This window comes from Musca autumnalis, unplaced genomic scaffold (assembly GCF_047663935.1).
Source record: "Musca autumnalis isolate F117 unplaced genomic scaffold, ASM4766393v1 scaffold_5, whole genome shotgun sequence".
Classification (NCBI taxonomy): Eukaryota; Metazoa; Arthropoda; class Insecta; order Diptera; family Muscidae; genus Musca; species Musca autumnalis.
Genome location: NW_027412088.1, coordinates 211,453,449 through 211,466,398, shown reverse-complemented (window position 1 = coordinate 211,466,398; position 12,950 = coordinate 211,453,449). Strand labels below are relative to the sequence as shown.

The 12,950-nt window shown below is 33.5% G+C and overlaps 1 protein-coding gene across 10 annotated transcripts in view; it reads right to left on the bottom strand.

Moving 5' to 3' along the window:
• The window catches only part of ckn (CRK like proto-oncogene, adaptor protein), a 94,169-nt gene that overhangs the window by 51,221 nt on the left and 29,998 nt on the right, over window positions 1-12,950 (bottom strand). The window contains exon 1 of one of the 10 annotated variants that reach the window (XM_073992459.1): window positions 6,703-7,065. The exons of 6 other annotated variants lie outside the window; for them this stretch is intronic. The gene's annotated coding sequence lies outside the window, so the exon portion shown is untranslated. Of the gene's footprint in view, window positions 1-6,702; window positions 7,066-12,950 lie in introns of those variants that run through there. 3 more of the 10 variants (XM_073992464.1, XM_073992456.1, XM_073992461.1) reach the window with 3 other exon arrangements.

Below are 12,950 nucleotides of genomic sequence, written 5' to 3'. Positions count from 1 at the left end.
CAATAAGAGCGAATTTAATAAAGACGTTAGAAAGGCTATAAATCTGAATTCCTTAAAGGTTTTAGGAGAACAACCGATGACACTTTATCTAAAGGTAAGGTCACATTAGGGCAGCAGTGCTCAATTGGAGTCCCATGTGCTGTCGTTGTGTGTCAATTTGCTCACTCACACAATTAAAAAAATAGAGCTTTCCCTGTCGGACTTTTATTAACCAGTTGATAAAATGATTGATAATAGATCGATAATTTTTAAACTGACTAAAAACAGGCTGAAAAGTTATCTAGAGATGAACCACTTTGAACAGCTTTCGGCAATTGTCCATGTCTAGATAACTTTTCGACCAATATAAAGTTAGTAGAAAAGTTATCTACAGATTAACCACTCTGAAAACAGAAACATGTACCTTCTGCAAAGTATTTGTGTTTGTCGAAAAAATAAGGCACAAATGTATAAATAATTCGCACTTGCTATTTCTTAATATTCTTATTTTATATTACAAAAAAGTTACTTTGTTATAGCAATTCGCCGATGCATCTACATAGGTAATTGTGCCATGACCTTAAGGAATCCGTTTAAAAACGAGATCACATCTCGACTCAAAAAACACTGACACCAAAGTATGAATCAAAGGCAGACAGTATTTGTTGTATTTCAAGCATGGTAGGTGTGGTCAGGGATGACAATTCTTCTTAACCTTCAAAATGTTGGAGAATCAATAGGTTATGGGCTCTTCACCATGGATATGTTAAACCGTTCGCGGACGCAAAAAAAAACTCTGAGAGGAGCAAAAAATGACACCCAATTTTTTCCGAAATTAGTTTTTTTGCATTTATTAATTAATTATCAATATCATTATAATGTTTTATTTGTTATATTATGGATATTTGTGAAATCAGTCGTATTATGTATATTAATCACAAAAACATACGATTGTATGCAAGTAAATAACGAGTGTAAAAATCAAGCCAATGCGCCGGTTACAGTTTTGTGCTGCTGCGAAGAGTATTTTAAGAAACCACGAGCGTAACATTCTCCCCCCATTACCCACTGGAGGGGGTACAATTTTTAATATAGATCTTATAGCGTTCTTCCTGGAAGGCACGTACCGCCAACGTAAGACAAATTTGGAAGAAGATTTCTTCATCTTGCCACTGATGCCAATTATGTTAATGTACGTAGTCAGATAAAATAGTTATACGCTTATATATCCATAGAAACCCTATTCTAAGGCAGCTCAGTCTACGACCCACCATTAATAGTCTGGCTGGCACTAGATGTCAGTTGATTTTAATACTGAATAATCTTAAACCCATGACCTACTTTGGAAAATTATTCCCGAGGTGGGCCCTGGTGGTCATCATGACTAAAACCTTAGGTCAAATTTAAGTATATGATCGACTTGGCATTACAAAATACACTAAGAAAATATGCAGCTAACTAGAATTCCACAACACTCTAAAACACTATTTTTAATGAAAATTAAGGTATTACCTCCTCCCTCAAAATCCACTATAATACTCGTATTTTGCTATACGTATTAGTTTCCCGATATTTTGAATATATTTACTTGCACTTAAAATATAGGTTGTACTCACAACAAAAAATATTAGTCAAATGTTCCGACTTTTGAAGCTATTCTTAAAAAGATCGCGTTCTAATTAAACAAAAACTGATATATTTTTAAAAAGCTCTCAGAGTTGCCAGATGTTGTACCAAAATTTGACATTAATTTTTTTATTTTTGGCCAATGGGTGGATCCACTGAGGAAGTGAGAATGAAATCTATATTGAAAGAGGTACACACGTGGTAATCGCCTGCATTTGTACTTTTTGTAAATTTAATATTCAAAAGTTATTCTTATGTTACACATTGAAACATTCACATGCAATTTTTTTAGCTATTGGAAGAAAACGGAAATCAAAAAAATTTCGAATGAAAGTTTTAACGTGTAAGTAACATAAGAGTTAATAGGGTCTACTAATAAAATTTCGAAATTAGTTTCAAGAACCTATTGTTATTACATTATTATTACATTTTGACTCAAATCTGTTATATTTTAGCGCACTTTCGAAACGATTTTATATTTTTCCTAAGAACATTTTTAGAAAAATCAAGCCTATTATTCATTATTTTCTTTGACATTTTGTTATCTATAACAACAATTACTCTGTTCCAGAACCTGCAAGTATCTACTATTTTTGAATTTTTTGACAAATTTATAAAGGAAAAGGTGTCAACTTTTCAAAAATAGAAGACTGTTGCAGGTTCTGGAACAGAGCAATAGTTGCGGCCAAAATAGTAGTACAAAATATCGAAATGTGCAATTAATCATGGTTTCACTGTTCAATAGCAAGTTCTCTTATATTCACAAGAACGTATTATGCAAAAATTTTATCCAAGATCACTCACTCATTATTCAACTACATACTTCTTTGCCATGAAATATTTTCTGGGTTATGTTCGATGCTATGCTGTTGATTTTGTTCATAGCACAGTACAGCAATAGTTTTCGTTTTTGTGTTTATCATTGCGGCTGTTTACTATGCTGTTAAAATGGCTGCAACACAACATAGCAATAGCATTCGTTTTTGATTTTGATGACTATGCTGCGCAGAATTCACAAGCACAGCATAGACACTGCGCTGGTAAAATGTTCGCAGCGTAGCACATAAATAGTTTTCATTGTTGATTATGATGGCTATGCCATGATATGAGCTGTGAAGATTTCACATGCACAGCGTAGGCAATGTGCTATGCTGCTTTCGTGTTCGCAGCACAGCACAGCAGAAATTTTCGGTTTTGTTTTTGATAACAGCATAGCAATAGCATTCACTTTTGGTTTTGTTGACTATGCTATGTGCTGTGAATATTTCAAAGCCGTAGCATATATCATGCGCTATGCTGTTTCAATGTTTGCAAGCATAGCACATGAATTGCTTTTGCTATTGAAATAAAAAATAGCGCAGTATAGCAACAGCATATTTTTGGTGTTTTCAGTGCTGTGCTGGTAGCAAATTCAAACACTCTTCTGGACATAAAATAAGAGAATATTTAGAAAGCAAAAGAAATGAGGCAAAACCATTTAAGTTTCCGATGGATCTGGATGGATATGGAAAAAGCTAATTCGAATTTTTTTTTTTGAATAATGCTAACTATCAAGTACTACTGGGATCTCTTGTACATAAGTGTGAACTCGAGGCCAGATACAGCGGCTTGTGTGTCGATTTTGGCACAAAAGGTTAGTGCACCAAGTCAAGAGGATTGGATTGGAGTTAAAAACAGTGTTAAAATATTTAAAAGGCACAAAAGACTACTTTCTCAGACTCAGCTAATCAGAAACTGGGCAGCAGAAAATCAAATTCAATCAAAGCTGTATTTCGTCAAGGATAATGTCGATACAAATTTTGTTAGCTGCAATTACTGTCCCATCGAAAAGATGATGGCCGGCCATTGCCAGCACAAATTTTGCGAAAGTTTAGATCATCTATTGGAATTGAATTCGATTGAGGAAGGGTGTTGGAGAATCAATCTAATTCGCTTAACTTTATGCAAGCATCTTAACTTCTTTATGAAGTATGCTATTGTTTTGTTTATAAAGGGTGGTCCATTAAGAGGTTCCTACTTTCTTTAAAGACAAAAAAAAAACACACAGAAATATCAAATTGAATTCGCTGAAATATTCGAACATTTCGACTGGTAACTGACGAATGATACGCGTGATGTTTTCCGCCAAGGCATGAATCGAATCGGGGTTGTCCGTATACACTTTAGACTTTGCATAACCCCACTGGAAAAAGTCTAACGGAGTAATATGAGACGATCTTGGTGGCCAGTCGACTGGTCCAAAACGTGCTCACCGAAGTGTTCTTTCAATAAATCCATTGATTGATGCGATGTGTGGGAAGTTTCGCCGTTTTGTTGAAACCAAATGACGCCGGGATTACGAGCTTCAATTTCAGACATCAAATAGTCGATTATCACGGCGCAATAACGGTCGCCATTGGCGATGAAGTCCTTATCACAGAACAAAATTAGGCTCAAAACACACTCCCCACAAAACGCGAATTTTCGTAATAAAGTTGAACGATTTGTAAACGTTGTAGAGGCGTAAGCCTTTCCATGATAAAATGCCAAACAGTAATAAACAAAAATAACATGAACACATGACACTACTCACGCATGATCTGTCAAAAAAGGCTGTTGAAGAAAGTACCTCTTGTTGGATCACCCATTATATTCAAACCATGGCACAATTACCAAGGTATGGGTTTCACACCAGCTGTTCGAATATGAAAAGTCAAATTCCTTTATAAAAAAAATATTTTTGTTGTAATTTCCCCAACAACATAAAAAATGTTGACATGAGATATTCAAAATTTTACGATACCACTTCCTGGGTAATTGTGCCATGATTCAACATAGTATGACTTGTATTTTGAATGTATAAAACGGCCCATACACTATCGAATTGGCTTGTCCATCCGATGAACTCCTTCTGTACGTGTGTGCTTGATAAATGTGTAGCAAAGCATTCAATCAGCGAAATCTTCAAATTTTCCTCTAAAAATGAATGAACTTACATTTTTTATTTCTTCGCAAACAATGTTCGTTTTTTCAATATTGCTATTTGACAATTTTGAAAATGAACCATATCATCGGATTGGCTGGGTTTCATTTTGAAAATCAAAACTATTTTGATTTTCCTCAGCAAAACAGAACATTGTGTTTGTGAAGAAATAAAAAAAAACACATTTCAAGTTAACTCATTTTTAGAGGAAAATTTGAAGATTTCGGTTGCATATTGGAGGCTGATTAAATGCTTTGCTACACACTTATCAAGCACACACAAATTAACTCGTGTGTGTTTGCCTTCTCGGTAATTGGTACGAAGCAATATCCATCCACAAAATATTACCTGCAATACAAACTGACTACACTTTTATGATTGATATTCCAAAACTCGGGACGATGGACAGTGATCGAAATCACTGATATAGCGGCGCGAAATTAGTAACTTGGAAACGAATTCAGATATCTTTCTGAAATTTTGCACAAACTCAGTCTGTGTCCCTGGGTAATAATGGACTAAAAATGAACAACATCGGCTAATATTTTGGTATAGCCCCCATATAACGGTTCCTCCTGAAATTTGGCATTTTGAGGATTCAAGCCACCCTTTCTTTCCAAATTAGTTGTAATTTGGTACTTAGGCTTTCTAGTGATCACTAAACCTTTCCACCAAAAATTGTGGACATAGGTCCACGTTTGGGTATAGGCCCGTTTTAAGGTACTTCCTGATTTTCAGTATTTTGGGGGTTTAAAGCTACATTTTCAGGCCAAATTAGATGTAATTTGGGGTTCCCAGTGGACACAAACATTCTCCACCAAATATTGTGGACATAGGTCTACGTTTTGATATTGTCCCCAAATAATATATTGTCCCACCAAAAATTGTGAACATAGGTCTACATTTTGATATAGCCCCCATATAACTACTGTACCGACAGATTTTGGGTATTTTGAGGATTTAAGCTATTTTTCAAGACCATTTATCAGCAAGATTTGCAGCTATTTGCAGCTAAATTGTGATTATTCGGAATCCAGGTAGTCCAAATTAATTAGTAAAAAAATTGGACTGGACCTTAGAGAACCTTTGTTGCAATAAAAACATAAAAAATATACATAATTTTTGATAATTTATTGCTATGTAAGTTCAGGCCCAAACATTTTTTTAAATTTAAATTACACCCTCCCCTATCAATAAAGAATAAACTTTGTTTAGTTTTATTACGAATTTATTTAACAATTAGGTTTTTAGCAACAATTTTGTTTAAATCTGATACATCAAAATTTCTTGCACTTGACAGTGAATAACTGAGTGAATATTTACAACAACAAAAAAGTAAATACATTTTAGCCAGCAGAGTGTCTGTAATCGATACAATGGAAAACATTTCGCAATTTTATACTTTGATTTTTTTACTTTCGCGCCGCTAGATCAATGGTTTCGACCAGTGTGTGATGTGGACAATGTTCTCTTTAAATATTCTGATTTATATAATTACAAGAGTCGCATTTACACCAAAAAGGTTTAAGTAGAATATATAACTTATGTTGTCATTTCCATTGAATAGCTGTGAAATGGCGTATTTGCTCCAAATATTTATTTTAGACGACAGTGTAAATTACGTTTAAGTAACGTAAAGGGGAGACATGTAGAAGACATACCAAACTTTCCATACATGAAGCTGACCGATTTTTAATGAACCCCTACATCAATAACCAAAAATAAGTAACATACTCGCACATCTTGTTCATACATCCAGTTCATTTTGCATTTTGTACCATACACATAAATTCATTTTTTATGCCATCACAACTGCAACCGTCGCCCTTCCGTAACTTCTGCTTCAATCGTCAACAGCAAATAACAAAAACACCAACATACATTTCATCGAAATACATGCCCGTTCTCTTTAAAGTAATATATCTCTCTTAGATACCGAAAGAAAATAACGAAAAAAAGTGTAGTATTGCAATTAATGAATAACTTTTCATAAACATACATACGAATTAGTTAAAAAAAAAAAACACAACAACAACAAGAAAATATTTTTTATTCACTGTGTTGTATGATTTACGCTACTAGGGATAGGCTACTAAAAACGATAGTACGGCGGCACACTTTCAATTGAAAATTACCATCTTTTTCATATACACACTTATTGCACACATTTCTTTCACAATAATTAGAAAACGGTCGTTAAGGATTTTTCTTCCTTATTTCATTTGTTGGTTTCGGTAGAAAATTTTTAAAGATATTTTTATTTTGTATGTGTTGATTGATTTTCAATGTTTAAATCAAATTTTTTCTTTCAAAGAAAACTTGTATGAGCCGTTTTTCAACTTTTAACGAATATACACACACACACTTTTGTGAAATGAACAAATAAAATTCAACTCCCGACAACTAGCAGCGATGTCGAATGATGGCGAAGGAGCAACGATTATTGAAAACAGCACAAATTGAAATCAAAGTCACACACAAAACGACTCCAAGTCGACAAAAAGCTCAACGCTCTATATTAGGAAAGCATCCAGAGAAGAGAATTGTTCTCATGTGTATCTTTCGCTTTGTTATCATATTGTCGTCCAATGTTGCCAACATTTGCTTCTATGTGAATGTGGCAAACAAGTATGGACATGCGATGTGTAATCGTATTTTTTATTGAGATTCTTTTATTTCATTAAATCCATAGTATTAACAGAAAATATCAGGAACACTTAAAACTATTGCGTATTATTTTAATAACATTACAAAAAATGAGAATCTTTTTAACATCCTCGACACTAGCAAATATAAAAAATCAACCCCCTATGTGTGCCAGGTGTAGAGCAAGTATAACAATTTTCTACAGAAGTGTTTGGCCACTCATGTAGTATTTCAAAAGCGGAAAGATAATTTGTATTTGTCCAATTCAATTCATTTTCGCTGTTTAAAATATCATGGAAAATAGACCCATCGAAGTCAGCAAGTCTATCTACAAATCGCCTCATCAGATCCAGTGCATATGCTGAAAGCCGTGTAATATTGCTCTCTTTATAAATGAATTCATTTGAAAATCTCTTATAACGTGACTGAAAATGTCGACCTATACTTTTCTTTATCGTGGTTGGAGAAATGTTAAACCATATAGTAATGTAAAGGCATACAATAGAACGATTTAACGAATAAAAATTTATTGTTAAATAAATTTGAAAAAGAACCTTTAATCCGATTTGCTCTTTCCAAATTAATCAGCATGCCTGTTTAATGGTTTATCCAAATTAACTTATAAGTGTTACGAACTCAATTCTATCACTGCAGATCTAAAGGTAGAAACACAATGAAATACGCCGCTTTATCTCGCTCAGTTTCATGTAAAAGACTAAAGGCCCAGTACTACCTAATTCAAATGAGTCAGGCATCATTTGAATTGGGTAGTACTTGGCCTTTAATCTATGACAAGAAACTGAGCGTGAAAAAAGCGGCGTTTTCGTTCTGTTCACACCTTAATAGTTTGCTTTCCGGCCCTAACCCTGTGCATAAAGTTTTCACTCGTCGATATCTAGTTGGTACTGATTGAAAGCCTTGCTGGTCTTTTTGATTAGCATTTTACATGTATTTAATACACCAAATAGAAACAGAGGTATTTATCACTAAAGTAAAAAGTTCAAAACATTAAAATTGTGATAGCTTAGCTCCTTTTGCAATAACTCTGATATTTTACCATTAATGTCACATTTTGTATTAATTTAAAGCTCAGGTGGTTTATCTGCAGAAGCAGAAATATCTGACATTTAAATAAAATTCTATAAATTGGAAATTGGGATATCCCAGCGTTTAAAGCTCAGAATGGCTTCATTGTTGAAATGCATCCAACCAAAGCTGAGATACTCGTCAGTACAATTCAAATAAAAAATGGGAAAGTGGGATATGCGCCAACCAATTTTGCATCATAATAAAGGTGATATTCTCCTCATCCATTGACGGGCTTTCCTTTTGGAATACGACTAGCGTAGATACTTTGAATTTTTGTCCACATAAGTTGTTTGCCATTCCCACACTCCCAGACAATCCAAACATATTTCTAACATATATTTTTCTGCGTATACGCAAAATAAATAAAGAAAACGATATTTCTAACATATATTTTTCTGCGTATACGCAAAATAAATAAAACGATTGAAAAATAAAATTTTGCCGTGCATAACGAATTACATATGGGCGAGAAAAAGTGACAGTTGCTATGCATAAATATCTAAAAAGCAGTCCGAGTAAAAATTGCATAAGGTGAAACAGTAAGGCCAGCTGATTTCACACAATCTGTCAAATTCATTGGTATTGTTAATTAATCGTATGATAGCGTAAACAGAAATTACGACAACTTGAAGTATTTTCATCCATAATAGTGTTGTTGTAGTTTCTGTTTCACCTTATTAATTTCATCAGGATTGAATTCAATAAGATATTTCAATTTAAATCAGGGCTGCTCACAGAGATAAAGATACCATTTAAGAGAAATTAGGAAAAAAATATTTACAAATGCTCCCTTTATGTTTAACATTGATTTAGATCAGGGAAGCACAAAGAGAATCGCACACATTTTTCTCTTAAATATTTCACACTGCATTTTTGTTGGCTTTTCTTAACTTTTTTATGTTTTAAAACTTTAATTATTGCATATTGTTTAAAAATATTTATAAAACAATGTGTATATTTTTGATTGTACTTGTGTCAATTATGGCTGATACCCTAGACAGACGGCAGAGTTAATTTGCATTAAAAATGTCCTAATTTGAATTAATTTTTCACCCTGACAGACGATAGTTTCTGCATTTATGAAACAGCTGTTTGTGTTGTTTGTTTGTACCCAGCAGACCATTTCATAAAGCTTTACAAAAGTTCGTCAAAAATATGCGAAACAAATACACTTTCTACCATTGACCTTTTTACAACGATGAAGCAAAAGTAAATTTAATTTATTCGCGATATTTTTGAGACTTTTTAATATTATAAAAATATTGCAAAACTTTAAAAAAAATTTGAAGAAGATATAATTTTCGATAGAATTGGTATGGTGGGTAATGACATTTTTTGTGAAAATAAAAATTATAAAAAGAGATTTGTTAGAAGGCGTGAAAAACGATTAGCTGCTATTCTACTCGCGAAAGACCACTACTTATTGTGAAGAAACGCGAAAATTGCCGATTTGCTTTCCCTTTTTATTTTCTTACACATGGAAGTTTGACAAAAGACAATTGATTTTCAACAGCATTGCCATATTGAAATTGCTAAATTCAGTTAAAATTCCCTTTGATTTTGTGCATTAAGAATGTGGATAATGTACGAATTAATTTGAATTAAGGCAGTTAATGCAAATTAACGCTGCCGTTTGTCTAGGGTATGAGATTAAGAGCATAGATGGTCAAAATTACTCTTAAATATGTTTTAAGGGAAAAATATAACAGCGTTTTTGTTAGAATTTTTTTTACTTTTTTAATATTTTTAACACACAGACGACATCTAAACAATTACAAAAAACGATTTTATAAATAATAAAATAACTAAACAACATGTAAATGTTTATTTATGTTGTAACAACGAAAAAGAGAAACAAACCACAGCAACGCTGGCGTGCGTGAAAGCCCATCTATGATTAAGAGTAATCGACGCTAGAGTACTGTTTTATTCGCAATTGATTTAGATCATGGCTGCTCAAAACGGTGTTTTTTCACACGAAAGAGAATAAAACACCATGTAAGAGAAATTAGGAAAGAACGATTTTTAGAAGTACCTTTCGACACTTCGTCCATTTTTTGTTTATGTTTCAACAAAAACCGCAAGAGAATTGATGATGAATCATTTCACCGTTCTGAGCAGGGTTGATTTAGATCAGAGGTGAATAAGGAGATTACGCGCCCTTAATTTAAGTTACGATTCTTTATACAAATACTCCCCCGTATTCATCTCTGAGTGAGCAACGACTGTTGTCATTGTGTGTGAGAGAGGAACTGACTGGCTGATTTAGATCAGGGATGAACGAAAGCATACTCTAGCGTTGTTTTTTTATTATCTTGCATTCAGTCGCTGATGAGTAGAGTTGGGCAATATAGTTCCCGGAGCGGATCGATCTTTCTAGTTCCCTTTTAAAAAGGAACTAGTTCCTAAATATAGTTCCATAGTTCCAAATATTTCTGAGACTGATATAATTCAATGAATCTTTTTCTTTCGTCGTTATTTTTGTTTCCTTCGCTCCAAATAGTTCCGAGACCAAAATAGTTGCACGAATCATTCTCTTTCATCGTTCTTTTTGTTTCATTCGTTCCAAATAGTTCCGAGACCGAATTAGTTCCACGAATCTTTATCTTTGGTCTTTCTTTTTGTTTTCATCGTTTCGTGGATTAATTGACATAAAAAATAAATAAATTGCAGTGATATAAAGTGCATGTGATTTACATTTATTTAAGATCAAAATGAGTGTGGAATTAAAGGGGCGAGAATGAAAGGAACTATCAGCCCAATCATGAATGAAAACTCCGTGCGGAATTTCTCTCCTTTCCCTTCTTTGCTATCACATACAAAAAATCCGCACGAAAAGAAATTCCGATGGAGAAAAAGTAGGTATCATGAATGCTCTCAAACATGTGGTTTCCTCCAAAAAAAATCTCCCTTGCAAAACTGAAGGGAGTTTACAAAAAATCTTAGTATTTCCCACAAACTTTGTACAAAACATGCAAAATAAACACTTTTGTTGGGATTTTATACTAAAATCTTTTACTTGTGGTTGGAAATTTATTAAAAATTGAACAAATTTTACAAAATAACATCACTTTGCAAACTCAGTCACTCTCCACTTTTTGTACCAATCAACGATGGGATGAGAGAATTTTGGACATACAAAATTGTTGCACAACAATTATTAAAAAAACACTGGATAAAAGCATATTTTCAATTATTTTTATTTCAGAATTCGGAACAAATTGAATACTCTACCAGCTGACGGAAAAAATCTGAATTTTTTTTTTTTTTAAATTACAAGTTTTTTTCTATGTAGCCGGCCATCGGCCGGGAATTTAAGACTTTCTCCTATGGACAGGAGCCAATTTAGGGCACGAAAACAACATTTTTTTTAATTTGATTTTTTTTCCTTCCTTTAACAAGGGAATTTTCGGAACTTCAGGGGCCCATATCTCGGGAAGTATGGACTTCCCCCCAACAAACTTTACATTTTTGTAATCAGGACGTAAAGATCTATTTCAACAATTTTCCTCCAATTTTTGCCATTATTTAATTAAAAGCTCTCGTTTCTAACACATTCATGATAGTGGCAGTTCCATAGCTCAGTGGAGTCAGTTGCACTGTCTTCATAGAAATTTCCAATCACATCTGATGTTTTTCATAATTAGTAACATCTTCTGAATGTCTTTGATGTATAAAAGTGTAATTTATTTGATTAAATTTGTTGATTTTGTCTAAAAGCACAAACACTTAAAAATTTCTCTTTGTTTTCACAACAATTAGGGCACACAAGGTATGAAAAAGACCCTTCAGTGCTGCCATTACATTAGTTCCTTGTCCGGAATAGTTCTTTGGAACCAGTTCGTTTCGGAACTACACAGCTCTACTGATGATACGTCAACGAAAGCACACAAGCACGGACGTACGTACTGCTTTCTATATGTTGTACTTGAATAGTTATTTTAAATTAAAAATAAAGTTTAACATTTATTATTTGTTATTTAAAATTATTTCTTTGATATGAACATACTAAAAAATAAAGAAAATATATTAGAAACAACATTTTTAAATTTTGTGCTCTATCGGAGAGTAAATTTGGTGCTCTTACCACTACAGTCACACATATTGTTCTGTGCATCCCTGATTTAGATCAACAATCGGCACACAATAACAAAAAATTGGGCAAACACTGTTGTCCTTGTGGCTGACTTAATAACCGCGAAGCTACGTGTTTCAAAACGTCAAAATACGCTATTTTACTGCAGGTAAAAAGCAAACATGTATCATTTTTATTGCTGATGCATTTAGTTGCATTTTCGAGGAACAATGCATGAGTGTGCAACTGAAATATTTTGACGAATTTAAACAACACCCTGCCAGCATTTGGAAGTGAGTTTCTCACTCCCTCGCCTATGACGTCACTCCGGAGACACGCCAATGAACATAAAAGACGATCGTTGGTGAATTACACAAACAATGCCTATAGCATTATTATGATTATCTTTTATCGCGTGTACAGACACTTCTAAGTGACGCCTGAGTCACTTAAAAGGCGATTGTTTACATTTATTTAAGAATTCAACACATTTAATATGGGAAATTTTTCAATCTGATAATTATATGACTCGATGTTGCAGTGGTAAGCATGCTCAATTTGCACTCTGATGGT